Source organism: Bos grunniens, chromosome 28 (genome assembly GCF_055505025.1).
Source record: "Bos grunniens cultivar Pamir isolate PY7600 chromosome 28, Bosgru_T2T1.0, whole genome shotgun sequence".
Taxonomy (NCBI): Eukaryota; Metazoa; Chordata; class Mammalia; order Artiodactyla; family Bovidae; genus Bos; species Bos grunniens.
In genome coordinates, this window is record NC_141192.1 from 12,275,152 (window position 1) to 12,291,723 (window position 16,572).

Here is a 16,572-nt window from a genome sequence, read left to right on the forward strand (position 1 = left end):
AGCAAGGCCCTCCTCCACCACCACCCAGTAACCTGAACACCCTCCCACCCTCCAACTCCTTAGCATCTCTCCATCCACCAGGTCTCCAAGCCAGAAGCCTGACCTCCCCACTCTGCTCAGTATGGCTGCAGCCTCTTCCCACTGGCCATCTCCACTCCCACCAAACTCAGCCTTTCCCAGGAGGAAGCCATGTGCCCTTGGACCTGACACCCACCCTGGGTGGCCTCACAGCTGACGAGATAGTCGGCCTGCAGCCCAGACATCCCGGTTGAATGACCCTCCCTGCCACTGTCAAGTAAACTATCAGTCAAGACCCTGAGTTTCAACATAAGTCAGCTAAATCCAAAAGGCTACTGTGAGGCTCCGATAGCAGAAGAGGCTACAAGCAGTGTTCTGGCTTCAGGTCTAGCTGGATCCAGAAGCTTGACCCACGCCCTCTGGACCTGTGTTTGAGCTCCTGCTCTTGGTTCTCCGTCTGGTCTGTCTCTGGGCTTTGTTTTCCTCTGTGTGATTTTCACTCTCGGGCACACTCTCTCCACATGTGGGAGTCTCAAAGCTCTGGGTTGACAGTATCACAATCCCAAATCCTGAAGGAGAGAGCTCTCCTCTCCAAAACCTCTCAAGAGTACCAGCATTGAACCAACTTTGCCCTGGACCACTGAGAGTACCTGGGGGAGTCAGATGCACTGATGTACCGGGCCTGAGTCACATGCAGTCTCTGGAGTTATCACACCCCATCCACATGGACTCGGAGTGAAGATGGAGTGGATTCCCAAAGAAAAGGGTGCTCTATTGCCAGAAGAAGGAGATGACTATTGAGCCAGCAATCAATATTTTCTACTGTAATGAGCAGAGGTCTCTGTCTGGATCCAAGAGGAGGAGGTGAGGATCAGAGGCCGTCTAGGTCCAGGCCATACCCAAGGAGCAATAACCCATTCTCCTCCTTATGACTGAAGCAGCTTTGCTAGCACCTACAGAGGGCACTCTCCCCCTCAACAGAAGAGACCCCAAAGGTTTTAGGGGATGGTATTTGGTGGGGAATAAAACATGGAAAGAGGAGCAAGATGGGAGAGAATAACTCACCAGGCTCCTAATCCTATTAATGATTATGGCAAGAAGGAGCTGAATTTGACAGAACATGGTCACGCTCAGAAAGAACCATGGGTGGCTGTTTTCTGGGGCAAAGGAGAAGTGGTGTTGTGAGAAACCAGGTCTTTGGGGAGCAGAGCACAAATGAAAGGGGAAGAGGAGACTTGGAAGAAGGCAGAGAAGTGAGGCTGGGCTACAGGTGTGGCCCCTTCAGAAGGATGAGGACACAAAGCTGTTCAGAGACCTGACCGCTGCAGAGCAGAGCACCGCAAGTCTCAGGTTTAGCACCTGCTTTTAATAAACTTCCCTCCTAATTAACAGCGGAGTACAGGATGGGGAAAGAGACTGCCAGCTAGAAAAAGCCAGGTTAGTGCTCTGACAGTTCAGACTTTCAGGGCCAGTTTGAGCCCACCCTGTACACACGTGCTCTCCCCCAGCCCTCAGGAGCCTCCCTCCTCTCAGCTCCTAAGCCCACCCCATCTCATCTGTCACTCCTGTGGTTCATGAAGGATGATCTTGTCTCCCTGACTACATCTTAGACCAGTTCATGACAATGCATACATAAGTCAGAACCACCTAGGGCATGGGTTAAACATGCAGGCCCTGGGCCCATCCTTGAAGATTCTGACCTGGAAGACTGAACAGGTCCTGGGCGTCTGTGCTCATGAGCTCACGACAGGCTCCCTTGAGTGTCCTGAAGCAGAGCCGAGTTGAAGAACCGCAGTCAGAAATACAAGGGTTACTAAAGCAGAGAGGGAGATTCTCCATGACATGAAGGTGACTTACTAGAACAACTTTGACCTGAATGTCCAGGACATGCTACTTGGGGTTTTTTTCAATAAAACTTTATTGAAACAGGGCCAAAACCACCTCATTTACATATTGCCTACGGCTGCTTTCAGGTCTTGGCAGAGTTGAGTCCTTGTGGCAGAAACCATATGGCCCAGAAAGCCAAAATAGTTACTATCTAGCCCTTTCCAGGGAAAGTTTGCCAGCCCCCGAGTTCCGAATTAGAAGGCAATCTCTGAGTTCCAAAAATATATCTCTTGGTCACAGATTTAGAGCCGGAAAGACCTGCTTCTTCCTCTCTTCGCACAGCGGTCATACCACCTCCACTGTTAGGACTGTGTCATGGTGTCTGTTGTTCTACATACTCAGAATCCACTGCCTCCTTCTGGAAACAACCTCTTACTTTGGGGAACCCCTTGCCCTGATTAGATGGAATCTTAATGCAACTGTCAGTCAAAACACACTTCCTTCTTATCTTGGTAGCTGAGCCGATCCCATACTCTCTCCCTGCATTGGGACCTTGAGCTGAGAAGGGAGGAACTGACAGCCTTTAGATCTCCTTTCATCCTCATCATGGAGCCTAAAGAGGCAGCAGGGAACCCAGTTCCCAGGTTCCCAGGGCTACCCTGCTCTGCCCATCAGAGTTGATTTTTCAACCTTTTTTGTGGTTCTATGGATGGCCCCGACTCCTCCCAATATCCCTTTTACCATAAATTAAACAGTGCTTACACCCCAAAAAGCCCATTTGATGCCAGATGTGGGGATTGGACTAGGCGATGGGATCTACCTGTTTCACAGATGGACACCTGGCCTCTAGGGAGGAAGGGGACAGGAGACAGGGCTCTAGACTTTGGTCCTCTGTCCTCACATCTCCTCTAATTACAATGCTACCTACCCCTACAATCAAAGTCAGGAGCATCAGACAATGTCAATCCCAAAATCTTTTTCAGAAATGAATAAATATACAACAAGGAGCACTCCTCAGACAGCAAGCAATGATGACAACTCTGTAGAAAGAATGAACCCCAGCAAGAACTGTGTGTGTGTGTGTGTGTGATGTAATATCAGGAATTAAAAAGCGTCAAGAGATCAAGTGGGAGGAACATGAAATGTGAATGAGATGAAAGACATATTTCTGCGCATGTAATAATGACTCTAATGAGTCTTCTCTCCAAAGTCCCGCATCATAAAGTACAAACGCAGGGAAGGGATCGGGGAGGGGAGTGGAGATTGCGGGGGGAGGCTTTCATGTGCAAGCGAGATTAGCAGGTGGGTGGAGGAGGAAAAGACAAGAGCAGAAAGAACTGCCCATGCAGGGCTGTGGGCCCCGTTCCCATCACTGGCCTCCCAGGAGGTGCCGTGGTCATGGAGGCAGCCGGCAGACCCCAGAGCACTGGAATCCCACCACCCTGTAGTTGATGACCCGGGCCCACCCCAGCCCACTTGGACAGAGGCGATGTAGGTGCCTTCCAGCTGGCCAAGTCCCTCTGCCAATGTGGCCACCTAAGTAGGAGCTCGTGTTGGCATTTCTTGGCCATTGCTGAGGTTCCCCAACTGGCCAGGAGCAATTATGCATGGGGAGACATGGCTGGGCTTTAAAGGCAGACGGAGCATGGCTACCAGCTCAGGCACTGTCATCCCCTGGTGTGGGACTCTGAGCAGGTGACAATACGCTCCAGCTTCTTCAGCATTACTGGGAGGTTCAACGAGACAGCACACATAAGCCTCTCAGTCCAGCCACAGAGAAGATGTTCCCCAACCATCAGTCCCCTTCCCCCCAGCCCACTCTGCTGTCGGACAGGGAGCCACCCAGTCAACAGCTGCCACCAGCATCATTTGGCGCCCATCACCTCATGTGATGTTCACAGAAGCTGGGAGACAGGAGAAGCCTGAGCTGCTCATCACATCAGACAGAAAAAGATGCAGCAGCAGACTGGTGGGTAAGAAAGGCATCTATCTCTGTCCATCGCCTCCCTGAACAAATGGTAAGGCAAGACCCCGTGTAAGGCGCATCCAGGTGGAGCCAGCCCAGAGGCCAGGTTGCAACAACCTGGACAAGGTGCATTTCCATGACAACCTCTCCTTCCACAGTCATTGTCATCTTCCTCCCACTTGTGGAAACCCTCAAAATGCCCAGGCCAAGCATTCATTGCCCTCCAGCAGCCAGCTCTCCCAGGTGACGCAAAAGAAAGATCTGTGGCTCTTCAGGCATGGCTGAGCTCCATGGGGACGAGCAAATGGCCACAAGAGGCAGAGCCAGAAACTTCTGCTGTGTTTGCATCATCAGGCCAACATGCTGGGGAAATAGCAAAGCATAAATGGCACTTACTGTGAATCAGGGACTTTAGTACACTAACTCATTTAACTGCTGGAAAATTTTATAAGATAGACATTACTATTATCTTCATTTTACATAAAAATAATCCAAGGCACAGAGAGGCTAAGCAAATTGTCCGTGGTCACACAGCTAGTAAGTGGTGAAGGTGGGATTCAAACCCAGGTCGTCTAGTTCTGAAGTCCCCAAAGGACTTCATGGTATTAGGTAAGCCCATAAGAGAAGGGGGCTGGTGAGAGGAGGGCTGGGAGGTAGGGATCAGTAAGTCCCACCTGAAAGGAAGCAGAGGGTGAAGCTGGAGGATTATTCTGTTTGCTGTCCTAGATGTCACTCAGGAGAGGCAGGTCAGGGACTGGGGCTTCAGAAGATGACAGAGTCCTGGACCTTCTGTGACATCTCAGGGTTGTTCTTTTCATGGTCTGCTAACTGTCCACCTGTCGTGATCAGCAACCATGCAGTTAAAGTACAAAAGCCTATGTCTTGTCGAGGAAGCAAGCTGTGTGCCAGGCATGGTGGAGCAACTGTGGAGGATGAAATGGACGTCCATACCGCACAGGAGCCAGGGCAGGATGGGCTGGAGCACCAGGCAGGCCTCAGAAAAGGGGCAGGAGAACCAAGCCTGTTCTCGTATCAGGATCCCAAATGTACTTAAATAATGTTTTTTGTATAATTACTGGTTTAATGTCATCCAATTGGCTCTAAGTGAGAAAGTGAGCAAATGGATGTCCATCTTGTTAAACTCATGTCCCAAGGTGCTTGGTTCAGAGCCTGATGCATAGTAGGTACTCAATAAATATTTATTAAATGAATGAGCAAAGAGAATTAGTATAAGCCAGTGTTTCTCAGCCTCAACACTACTGACATTTGGGGCTGGATATGGTAGCTGTCGAGACTTCCCTGGTGGCTCAGACAGAAAAAAAATCCACCTGCAATGCAGGAGATGGGCTTTGATCCCTGGGTCAAGAACCTCTGGAGAAGGGACTGGTTACCCACTCCAGTATTCTTGCCTGGAGAATTCCTTAGACAGAGGTGCCTGGCAGGCTGCAGTCCATGGGATTGAAAAGAGTCAGACATGACTGAGCGACTAACACACCAAGGGGTTGTCCTGTGCATTTCAGAATGTTAGCAACATCCATGGCCTCAAACCACTGCATGCCGCTGTACCTGCTCCCAGACCTAACAACTAAAAATGCCTTCGACACTGCCAGTGTCTCCTGAGGGAACAGGCTGCCCCTAGTTGAGAACCACTAGTATAAGCCAATATCCTTGGCAAGTGCCATTAATTGAACAAAGGAAGTCAAATTGAATCTACTCATTCAATGGGCAGGAGGGGAGCTGAGTACCAAGAGCCAGAAAGGGGCTGAGAAAAGAAGGCATGAAGTCAGGGCCACACACAGAACACCCACATGATTATCAAGGCTGGAGCCCAGTTTGCCTGTTCAGTTGTGAGACATCGGGGGTGAGTTGCACCTATTTGAACACACAGAATCGGGGCAGGTGGGGATAAGAAGGGTGATCAGGGAGAGAGACAGACTGAGACCAGACACTGGAGTGAGGACAGAAACGGTCCCTGGCTTGGGCCTGAGTACAGATCAGACACAAGAAGGCCCTGTGTGGTTCCTGACACAGGGACTTTTGACAGGTGGCCTTGCTACAGAGACCCTCTCTTGTCTGCACTTTGAAGCTTGCCCTGTGAGACATGGCCTCATGCCCAGGAGGCCTGTGGATGAGGTGGTCTCAGCAGACCTCCTCGGAGGGATTAGCCAGTGACATTACAGCTACATGATGGCCTCGTTATTATTACACACACACTCTCCCTGTCTAAGCTTCTGCACCCTGATTTGTTTATTTCTGAAAACTGTTTCCAGCAAGACACCAAGCTGGGCTGTGAGAGATAGCACTGACTCAGCCATTTCCCCATCCTCAGCATAAAAGGGTCTAAAAAGAATAATTTAAGCTCCTCTGGAGTGAGATCATTTAATGAATCTTCTCGATGCTAAGAGGTTTTATATGCCTTTTTAAAAATCCTTCCCCAAGCACAGGGCTATGATATTACCTTGGAGAGTGGAGAGATGAAGTGATACACGTATGCACAGCACACGGGGAGGAAGGAGGTGGTTTCCTTGGCAACAGCATCCATGTTCTGGCTTCCCTTGGCTAAATTGGAATATATTGAAATATCTGCTTTGGGCGCCTCTCCTGCGAAGGGAAATGAGTGGTTTTCTATTTAGGCAATCTCAAAACCATGGGCCTGCAGCTGGGGAGCCATGTTCTGTGAGTCTGACACATTTGATGGGGGCAAGGCAGTTAGCAAGCTGGCAGATGTCCTCGGCCTTCGTCCGTAAAACCAAACCATCCTTTCCAGAGCCAAAGGAAAATGAACGCAGCAAACGCAGGAGGCTCAGCTGGCCCAGCACACAGGACTCCATGATGCATAGTCTTTGTGCTTCTGCTATTTTACTGCTTTCCGAACACGCCCAGCTCAAGAGATCAGGCTCTGACAGTCTGCACACAATGTGCTTAAAATGAGAATGGCTCTAAGAAAAATAGAGACCTACCCAAAAATGTGCTCAACTGATCTGCTCCAATCTTTGGCAATAGAGAGGCAAGTATGGATCCAAAGCATGGTGCCTGGCACACAGTAGGATGCCAACATCTGCATTTGTGGACTTGGGGTCAGGTAGAGCTGGTTTTTTCTCCTGGTTTCACCATTAATATTCCACATGACTTAATACAAATTCCATAAGCCCTGTGGCCTCAGTCTCCTCATCTGTAAAGTGGGGATAGAATTTCTGGGAAGATTATATGTGGTGACCCATCAAATGCCTGGCACAGAAGGGGCATTCAGTCATGTTTCTTCTCATCACCAAGAAACAAGCAGCCTCTTGTTTCTTTAGGATAGAGAAACTTATCAAAACAGAGAGAACAGTATCTTAGAGGCTAGGAATAACTGCACCAAAGGAAAGTGCTTCTTTTCTATTTGGAAATCTTTGTTCCTAGGGTGCTTTTGCAGAGCTGAAATGGCCCAAGCTTGGAAAGATCTGGATAAGCAGGACAGAAGGACCAACTCAAGCCTAACTGGAGAACCAGCTACAAGCCCTAGAGGAACAGAATGGGCCAAAGACACTACAAGATACTGAGGTCCAGGCAGGCCAATGGTGGGGAACACTGCAGAGGCCAGTGGTGGCTGCCAACCAAAGCATCAGCCAACAGCAGGGCCCAAGGTGGGGGTGGGGGGAAGGGGGGCTAAAAGAACAGAGGAGGGCTGGCTCTGTGTGTCAGGGACACAGTCCTTAGAACAAGGCTCTCTATTTCAAGACCCTCACAGAAGATTATTTTCTGCATTATTTTCTGCTCTAATATCTCATGCCCCTTATTGCTAGGAAGGTCTTTCTGGAGCCTCAGTTAAAATCGTGCTTCCATTTAAACGTACACATCAGGACCAAAGATTTCCCATTAGAAGCACAGAGTTCATTCCTGATTCCTATATTGATGCTCTTTCTAGAGACCTCTCTGAATAAAAAACTGCATTCTGATACTTACTGTGTGACCTTGGGAAAAACCTTTATAAGCCGTACTTGAAGTGTACGGAATGACCACCTCTTCCTAAAGTCACAGGATTGCTGCAAAGTTACGGTTACCAGGTAGGCACTGTTGTGAGTGCAAATATACCATCTGTGTCTTTATTCCTCCTGCCTGTATATCTTCTGGCCATCTGTGAAACAAGGGTTTGTTACTTAGCTGAAGAATGTACAAGTAGGGGATTTCCTCCCCTCCCCCCACCCCCCAGGGAAAGGTGAAAGGGAATTGAAAATGCAATAATTTAGAAGTTCCTCTAAGAAAAATTAACTACTACAAGTCATTTATAAATTTCTGAAAAAGAACATCAAAAGGGATATTTGCACTGCAGATATTGAATTAAGTTCTAAAGCTACAATAATTAAAACAGTGTGGTTTCAGCAAAGAAACTGGTAGACAGAGCAATGAAATTGACTCAATAGATTTGAAATTTTAATATGCTTTTAAGACAGAATTCCATAGATGGACAAGGATAGGGTGTCAGGGGGCAATAAGGGGTCTCAAAGTCTGAACAGTGCAAAAGGGACATAAATGAGAATGGAATGTGCCCCAGTGGGGGTGTTGGAGCCCAAAAGGGGTGAGGAGGGCATCTGAGGAGTCAGGGACAGCCCAGAAGGGGATATCACAGGCTGAGTAGAGTAAGGAAACAGCCACGCATAGAGGTGGGCCAGCACATAGTGTTGGAGCTTCAACAAGATAAGAAAGGGATCCTCACTGAGAGGCAGGGGAAGGGTATGCTAGGCAGTGACCACGATGGGAAATTAATTACATACACAGCATTGATCAAACAGTGGAATGTATTATAGACGATGGAATGGGAACCAATTTTCTCATGACGTAGAAGACAGTTACAACAATGGAAAGAGAGAAAGTTAGAATGTACCCATGGGGCATGGTTGGAACTGGAGACATTAAAGTCATGGTTTTATGAACGTGTATGTTTTTAACATATAAAGATAAAATAAATGCAGATGCAAATGTGTGACTGCATGCTTATATCTGCATGTCCATGAAGGAGAACTGGGAGAAGCGACACGGCAGTGCTAACGAGCGCACCCAGGATCCAGACTTTGACTTCTAAGTACTATTCTCCACTGAAAGGTGCCACGCCCCTTAGAGAACCGGCCGATTCCAGGGACATCTTGGATCACCAAAAGATAAGGAAGCACTCAAAGAATGATGGGGACAAAATAAAAGACACGGAAGCTCACTTGAAGGGGCACCTACTGGCAAAACTGAGGACAACTGAAGTACCAGAATAAATAATGACATTAATGGATTATAGTTCACTGCATAATATAAATCTGTAAGTTTATATGATAAACATATACAAATGAATAAGTTGAAAGTTTGAAGAGGAATAAGATATTTACATAGTCTCAAAGTATCTCCCTGTGAAATATGTATTAATTTCCAAGGGGAAAGGTGATTTTCCAGTGGGCAGAGCTGGAAGACACCACCTTAGTCAAGTGATCAAAGCTTCACTCTGTAATGAGACCAATCCAGATCATGTGTGAGCTGATGGGATGCTCAGGATTTTCCTGGCAAGAATACTGGAGTGGGTTGCCATTTTCTCCTCCAGGGGACCTTTCTGATTCAGGGACTGAACCCCAATCTACTGCATCTCCTGCACTGCACGCAAATTCTTTAATGCTGAGCCACCAGGGTAGCCCACCCAACATGGATAAGATGAAGCAAACAAGAGGAAACATGAAAAACACACTTTGATGGGCATTCAACAAAACAACTGATCTATGTTCTTTCTTCGACAGTGTCAAGGTCATGAAAGCCTGAGGAGCAATTTCAGACTGGGGACAGTAAAGAAACACAGCTACGTGCCGTGCATGATTCTGAACCAGATCCTTCTGCTGCAAATGACATTACTGGAACAATTAGCAAAAGTTGAATGTCTGAAGAATAGCTGGTACCCGTATTTCAGTACAAGGTCAGCGTCCTGATGTTGATGGTTGTATTGTGGTCATGTACGAGAAGATCCTTGTTGGTAGGAAATACACACTAAAGTCCCCAAGGATGATGGGCATCAGGTCAACAACTTACCCTCAAATGAGTCTGGATAAAAATGTCTTTGTACTGTACTTGCATTGTTTTTTATAAGCTTGAGATTATTTCAAAATAAAAGCAAACAACCACGTAAAAATGTAAGAGACAAACTGGAAAAATGCAAATCACAGGACAGAAAAATAGTTACATCCTCAACATATAAACAATGCTTCACATTGTATTAGAAAAAAACATGAATGCCCAGATGGGGGAAAAAATGAAAAAAGATGAACAAATAATGCCAAGAAATAAATGTTCAGGAAACATGAAAAAGTTTACCTTCTCTGGAAAAGAAATGAAAATGAGACACTATAATTTGGGTCCCTTCAATTTGCAAAATATATTTTTAAATAATAATATTTCATCTTGGCAAGAGTGTGAGAAAACAGGTACTTTGATTTACAGCTGGTGGGAGTATAAATTCACACAATTGCAGAGGACAGTTTAGCGATTTGTATAAAACGCCTTAAAATTTTGCTAAGCCATTGCCCCAGTAAATCTATTTCTAGTAAAGTCTCCTTAGGAGATAGTCACAAATGTTCACAAATATTTATTACAGAGTTGCTTGTAAAGAGAAACAACTTAATTAAAGGATCAGATAGATTTACCACAATATATCCAAACAATAGAATACTATGACAACCATTAAAAATTATTCAATCAAATATTATTTAATGACAGCTGTGCATATAAATGTAGCTGTATTAGCATTAATATTTAAATTCTGGTGGCTCTGAGCTCCCACCTGCATAACTTCAAAGTGTTATCACCTCCCTCCACTAACCTCCCCCAGTTGTTGCTGGGAGATGCTGTAGGTGGCTCGTGTGCCCTCAGAAGCGACCCACTCCCCTGGGAGGACCGTGGGCAAATCAAAGAGGCTTCATGCACCCAGGACCCTCTACCTGGCTTGATGGGAACTGCCTGCTTCGGGAACTGCTCCCTGACCCCATGCCACTCTGCCATTCAGTTCTAGCCCCACAATGACACTATGCAGGACCTAGCCCCAAAGCCAGCCTCCCTGAGCTCTGAGTCTCACCACAACTTTTATTAGTGCTTTTCAATCAGCTTCTGCCCCATCCCCTCTCCCATCAGGGCCAAAATCCAATTCTTCAGGCCAGACAGGGGTCTCCCTTCTTGTTCCACCCATGTGCCACCCTTCCAAAAAAAAAAAAAATCTCCTCCGCAAAACTGCAGAAAAGTAAATCTCCTTCTGCGTAGATAACTTCTGGGGGTGAGAGAGGCCATGAGATTTTCCAGCTTCTTCTCTGAGGAATAGACTTGTGAGTCACAGGGTGTGAGCATCTCTTGACTTCTCCATATAATTGCTTTCAGTAACCATGGGCCAATTTGCTCTCCCACCAGCCCCCGCCCCCAGCAGTGTGTAAGTAACAAGACCGGGATCTGTTTAGAAGGTTCAAAATGAGGACTGTCTCTGCCACAGTGGCCTCCTTGGGCACATCTTCCTTGGCTGCTAGAGTTGTTCTTAGGAATAAAAAGTGATCAAATGGCACCCCTTACTTAAAAACACAAGTGGCAATCACCCCCATCTCGTCTTTGATTGTTCTTGGTCCTCTCTGGGAAATCTGAGCTGTGTTCTTGGTGGCTCTGGATCAGAGAAGCATCTCTGAAGTGCCCTGGCAGGATCCCTGGGGTGAGCCAGTCCCTGTCCCTCTCACCAGGTGGCCCTGAGCAGGTCACTTCCCCCTGGGGAGTGAGGCAAGGGGATCCGGCTGGACAGTCTCTGAGGCTCCTTCCGTCTTCAAGCTGCATAACTAAATCTTTCTTCTGCCTTTGCACCTGGCAGACAACATCAGCCACAAATGAGCTCTTGGGGGCCACATCCTGGCTCCTGACCAATGCCCTCACCAAGTACATCATGCAGGTTGTGCAGTGGGATCAGATCAGATCAGATCAGTCGCTCAGTCGTGTCCGACTCTTTGCGACCCCATGAATCGCAGCATGCCAGGCCTCCCTGTCCATCACCAACTCCCAGAGTTCACTCAGACTCACGTCCATCGAGTCAGTGATGCCATCCAGCCATCTCATCCTCTGTCGTCCCCTTCTCCTCCCGCCCCCAATCCCTCCCAGCATCAGAGCCTTTTCCAATGAGTCAACTCTTCACATGAGGTGGCCAAAGTACTGGAGTTTCAGCTTTAGCATCAGTCTTTCCAAAGTAATCCCGGGGCTGATCTCCTTCAGAATGGACTGGTTGGATCTCCTTGCAGTCCAAGGGACTCTCAAGAGTCTTCTCCAACACCACAGTTCAAAAGCATCAATTCTTCGGCACTCAGCCTTCTTCACAGTCCAACTCTCACATCCATACACGACCACAGGAAAAACCATAGCCTTGACTAGACAGACCTTTGTTGGCAAAGTAATGTCTCTGCTTTTGAATATGCTATCTAAGTTGGTCATAACTTTCCTTCCAAGGAGTAAGCGTCTTTTAATTTCATGGCTGCAGTCACCATCTGTAGTGATTCTGGAGCCCAGAAAAATAAAGTCAGCCACTGTTTCCACTGTTTCCCCATCTATTTCCCATGAAGTGATGGGACCAGATGCCATGATCTTCGTTTTCTGAATGTTGAGCTTTAAGCCAACTTTTTCACTCTCCACTTTCACTTTCATCAAGAGATGGTGATTTCCCAAGGTCACATCTGGGTCCTGCCTTGGCTCAGGGTTGAAAGATGCATGGGACCCCCATAGCCTCATCTCTCTACCCTGGTTCCCTGAGGTGCCTCCTGCCAGGAGCCCTTCCATAGGAGTTCCAAATGAGAATCTTTGTGCCTTCTTTCTCTCTTGATTTTCTTCCTTACTGTGTTAACGAACAGAGTGATCTGACCTGAGTCCTGGCTGTCTTTTGGGCCTGTGTTGACCTGATCACTTAAACTCTCTGAGCTTCGGTTTCCTCCTGTATAAAATGATGGCAACAGCACCTAGCCCACAGATCTACTGTGAGGTCATAATCTCACAGATGAGATCACACACCTGTGGCACTTAGCATAGAGCCTGGCTTACAGGACACACCCAGTAAATGAAGATAAATACTATTAAACCAGGGCCCCCTGTGGGCAGTGTGGACCCCACCATGGCAAGGTTAGCCTGAGCTGGGAGAATTTAGCTCCTCCCAATTTGTTCCTGTTTACAGAGAAGGGCTTTTGGGAAAGCCCAGCCTGCTGCTCAGCACTGAAGCAAATGGAAAATGATCTCAGCCTGTCCTTGAGAGGAGGACACATTGGCCTGGAGAGGCAGCAGCAAGGACCAAGGGGCGAGGCCCACCTAGGGAGGCAGAGGCTCAGGCAGAAGCATCCAAGCCCACGTGCAGGTCCAAAGAGGCTACACTCTGGCACTTCTCACGAAGGCTTTGGTGTTTTATTTAACTAGATTTGATGGAAGGGTTTTTCCCTCAGAAATCCTCCTTGTACACTGTATGTCCCTCTCCTTGTACACTGACCACAGTCTGCATGCACAGATATGAGCACCCCTGGCAGGCCCTCACCCCACTAATGTAATCACCCTAGTGCAAGGACTGGGCTGAAATCATCCCTGGATTTCCATGAGACTAGTCCAGAGGCTTACATGTGAGCACACTCAACAAGCAGGCTTTCCAGGTGGCCCAAGGGGTAAAGAAGCCATCTGTGACTACAGGAGCCTCGGGAGAAAGAGATTTGACCCTTGGGTCAGGAAGATCCCCTGGAGGAGGAAATGGCAACCCCCTCCAGTATTCTTGCCTGGGAAATCCCATAGGCAGAGGAACCTGGCGGGCTACAGTCCATGGAGTCATAAAGAGTCAGACACGACTGAGCATGCACATAAGCACACTCAACAAACACATGTGTTTATCAAAAATCTTCAAGTATTGGGACTTCCCTGGTGTTCCAAGGGTTAATAATCCACCTTGCAATGCAGGGAAGCAGGTTCAACCCCTGATTGGGGAACTTAGAGCCCACGTGTGGAGGAGCAACTCGGCCCTTGTGCCGCAACTACTGAGTCTGCACACTCTGGAGCCTGCACGCCACGACTAGAGAGTTTGTGCACCAGAACAGAAGACCCCAAGTGAGGCAGCTGAAACCTGATGCAGCCAAATAAATAAACATCTTAAAAAAAAAGAATCTCCAAATATTGATTGAACACCTACTTACCATGGTCCAGGGGCTTGGTAGGTACTGGGCAAATAGATGTGACCATGCTTTGACTCTGACCTCAGGCACCTCATAATCCAGTAGGGAGGATAGGACATAGTCAACTGTGAGAGCAGCCAAAGCAAGAGGAAACAGAGCAAAGGCACGGAGGCAAGAGGGTGCTTCATGTGTGGAGTGTGATGAGTTGGCTGGAGCAGCTGCAGCTGTGACTACAGGGAGAGGCTTAATGTGATAAGGCTGGAGAAATGGGCTGGGCCTGAAGGTCACCAAAAACAAGGGTCTTTTTGAGGCAATAGAAACCCATGGAAATCTTCAATACAATGAGTCTACGATACAGTCACTCAGGGGCAGCATGGAGAATAATTTGAAAGTTAAATGTATGAATAAACAACAAGATCCTACTGTATAGCACGGGGAACTTTATGTAATACCCTATGATAAACTATAGTGGAAAATAATATGAACAAAAATATATATGTGTGTAACTGAATCACTTTGCTATACAGCAGAAACTAACACAATATTGTAAATCAATTATACATCAATAAATTTGTAAATTAAATGTATAAGGTAAGAAAGTGATAAAGTTCAATACAATGATTAGAAGTTAAAGCTGAAGGAAAATTTTCCAAAAGGAGATCAAAAATACAAAGGAAAAAGAAGGAAAAAAAAAGACAAAGCTAGAGAACCAACCCAGGAAGTCGAATATATATAATTATAAGAGTTCCCAGAAAGACAGAACCAAAGAAACAGAGGGAAGGAAGTCATCCAAGAAATAATTTGGGAAAATTTCCCAGAAATAGAGGGCATGAGTTTGTAAACTAAAAGTTCCATTAACTGCTCAACACGATGGATTAAAATAGACCTTCAGCACAGTCTGAAGGTCAACGTTTAGACTTCTGGCAACAAGAAGGGCCCACAAGCTTTCTCAAGGTTTTACAAGAGAGAGAGAAAAAAAAAGAAGGTAGCATACTCAGAATTGAGGAGCAGAATGACATTGACTTCTTTACATCACTGGAAACCAAAACATAATAGTGAAATGTTCACATTTAAGAAAGAAAGGAACTTCAGGCTGCACTGGTGGCTCAGTGGTAAAGAATCCGTCTGCCAGTATAGGAGACAGGTGTTCGGTCCCTGGTCCCGGAAGATGCCACGTGCCGCAGAGCAACTAAGCCCGTGAGCCACAACTATCGAGCCTGTGCTCTACAGCCCAGAAACCATAACTACTGAGCCCATGTGCAGCAACTACTGAAGCCTGCGTGCCCCAGAACCCACGCTCTGCAACGAAAGAGGCCACCGCCATGAGAAGCTAGCACACCACAACCAGAGACTAGATCCTGCTCGTCGCCATTAGAGAACACCAGCACAGCGACAGAGACTCAGCCAGCACAGCCAAAAATAAATAAATAAAATTTTTAAAAAAGAAAAAAATGAACCAACGCTGAATATCCAACAAGTGTGATTTTCAGAAAGGCAAAACTTTTACCTCTTGTAGATTTTTTCTTAAAAGCTATTGAAGGAAGTGCCCTGCCAAAACAAAGTTGTAAACTAAAATAGAGGGATAACGAAAATATAGGAAATGGACACAGGAGAAACAGGAAGTGCATCTCCAGGATGATGACAAAGGAAGGCCCCAGGAGGAGGCGGTGGCCAGACACAGGGCACCGCCCGTTCTGAAGGCACCAGTCAGAGAGTCTGAGTGACAGTTTCAGGACGAAGACATTGATAGTGTGTGTGATGCATGTGAAAGCCTGGGAGAAAGCACAGGGAGCAAAGACTCCGGAGCAGGATTAGTGATCCTCAGATAGATGGGCAAGCAGGCAAAAGAACAAGATAGTTACTAGCTCTAGGTAAAACAAAAAGTTGTGCATGAAAGGAAAAGGAAAGTGCGCTACGTGGAAGTAGTTGTCTTCTTAAACGAGAAACATACGTGACCCTGACAGTGCAAAAACGGCAACAGTTCACCTGTTCAAATGTATACATCTGAGTCCTCCTCCCCTCTGTCCAGCTTCCCCAAAGTGCCCGAAACGGACCAAGCTGAGGAATCGATGCTTTGGAACTGTGGTGTTGGAGAAGACTCTTAAGAGTCCCTTGGACTGCAAGGAGATCCAACCAGTCCATTCTGAAGGAGATCAGCCCTGGGATTTCTTTGGAAGGAATGATGCTAAAGCTGAAACTCCAGTACTTTGGCCACCTCATTCGAAGAGTTGACTCATTGGAAAAGACTCTGATGCTGGGAGGGATTGGGGGCAGGAGGAGAAGGGGATGACGGAGGATGAGATGGCTGGATGGCATCACTGACTCAATGGACATGAGTCTGAGTGAACTCTGGGAATTGGTGATGGACAGGGAGGCTTGGCGTGCTGCGATTCATGGGGTCGCAAATAGTCGGACAGGACTGAGCGACTGAACTGAACTGAACTGAACTGAACTGAAACTCAGATATCACCCTCTGTTCCTTTCCAAGTAGGCAGTTTCCCTTCCAGGAACAGGAGTTATTTGGCCCCAGTGGGGGGAAAGAAAAAACAAGAAGATAAATTTGAAAAGAGACCTGTAAGACTGAAAGAGAGAAACCTGGTA

The 16,572-nt window shown here is 47.0% G+C and overlaps 1 long non-coding RNA gene across 13 annotated transcripts in view; it reads right to left on the reverse strand.

The window, feature by feature from the left end:
* Positions 1 to 16,572, reverse strand: part of LOC147342854 (uncharacterized) — a 153,460-nt gene that overhangs the window by 21,951 nt on the left and 114,937 nt on the right. For 3 of the 13 annotated variants that reach the window (XR_015156756.1, XR_015156759.1, XR_015156755.1), the window contains exon 1: positions 13,993 to 15,417. The exons of 3 other annotated variants lie outside the window; for them this stretch is intronic. This is a non-coding gene — a long non-coding RNA (uncharacterized LOC147342854). Of the gene's footprint in view, positions 1 to 1,718; positions 1,864 to 6,269; positions 6,413 to 6,771; positions 6,984 to 7,756; positions 7,929 to 13,992; positions 15,418 to 16,572 lie in introns of those variants that run through there. 7 more of the 13 variants (XR_015156760.1, XR_015156757.1, XR_015156770.1 and 4 more) reach the window with 5 other exon arrangements.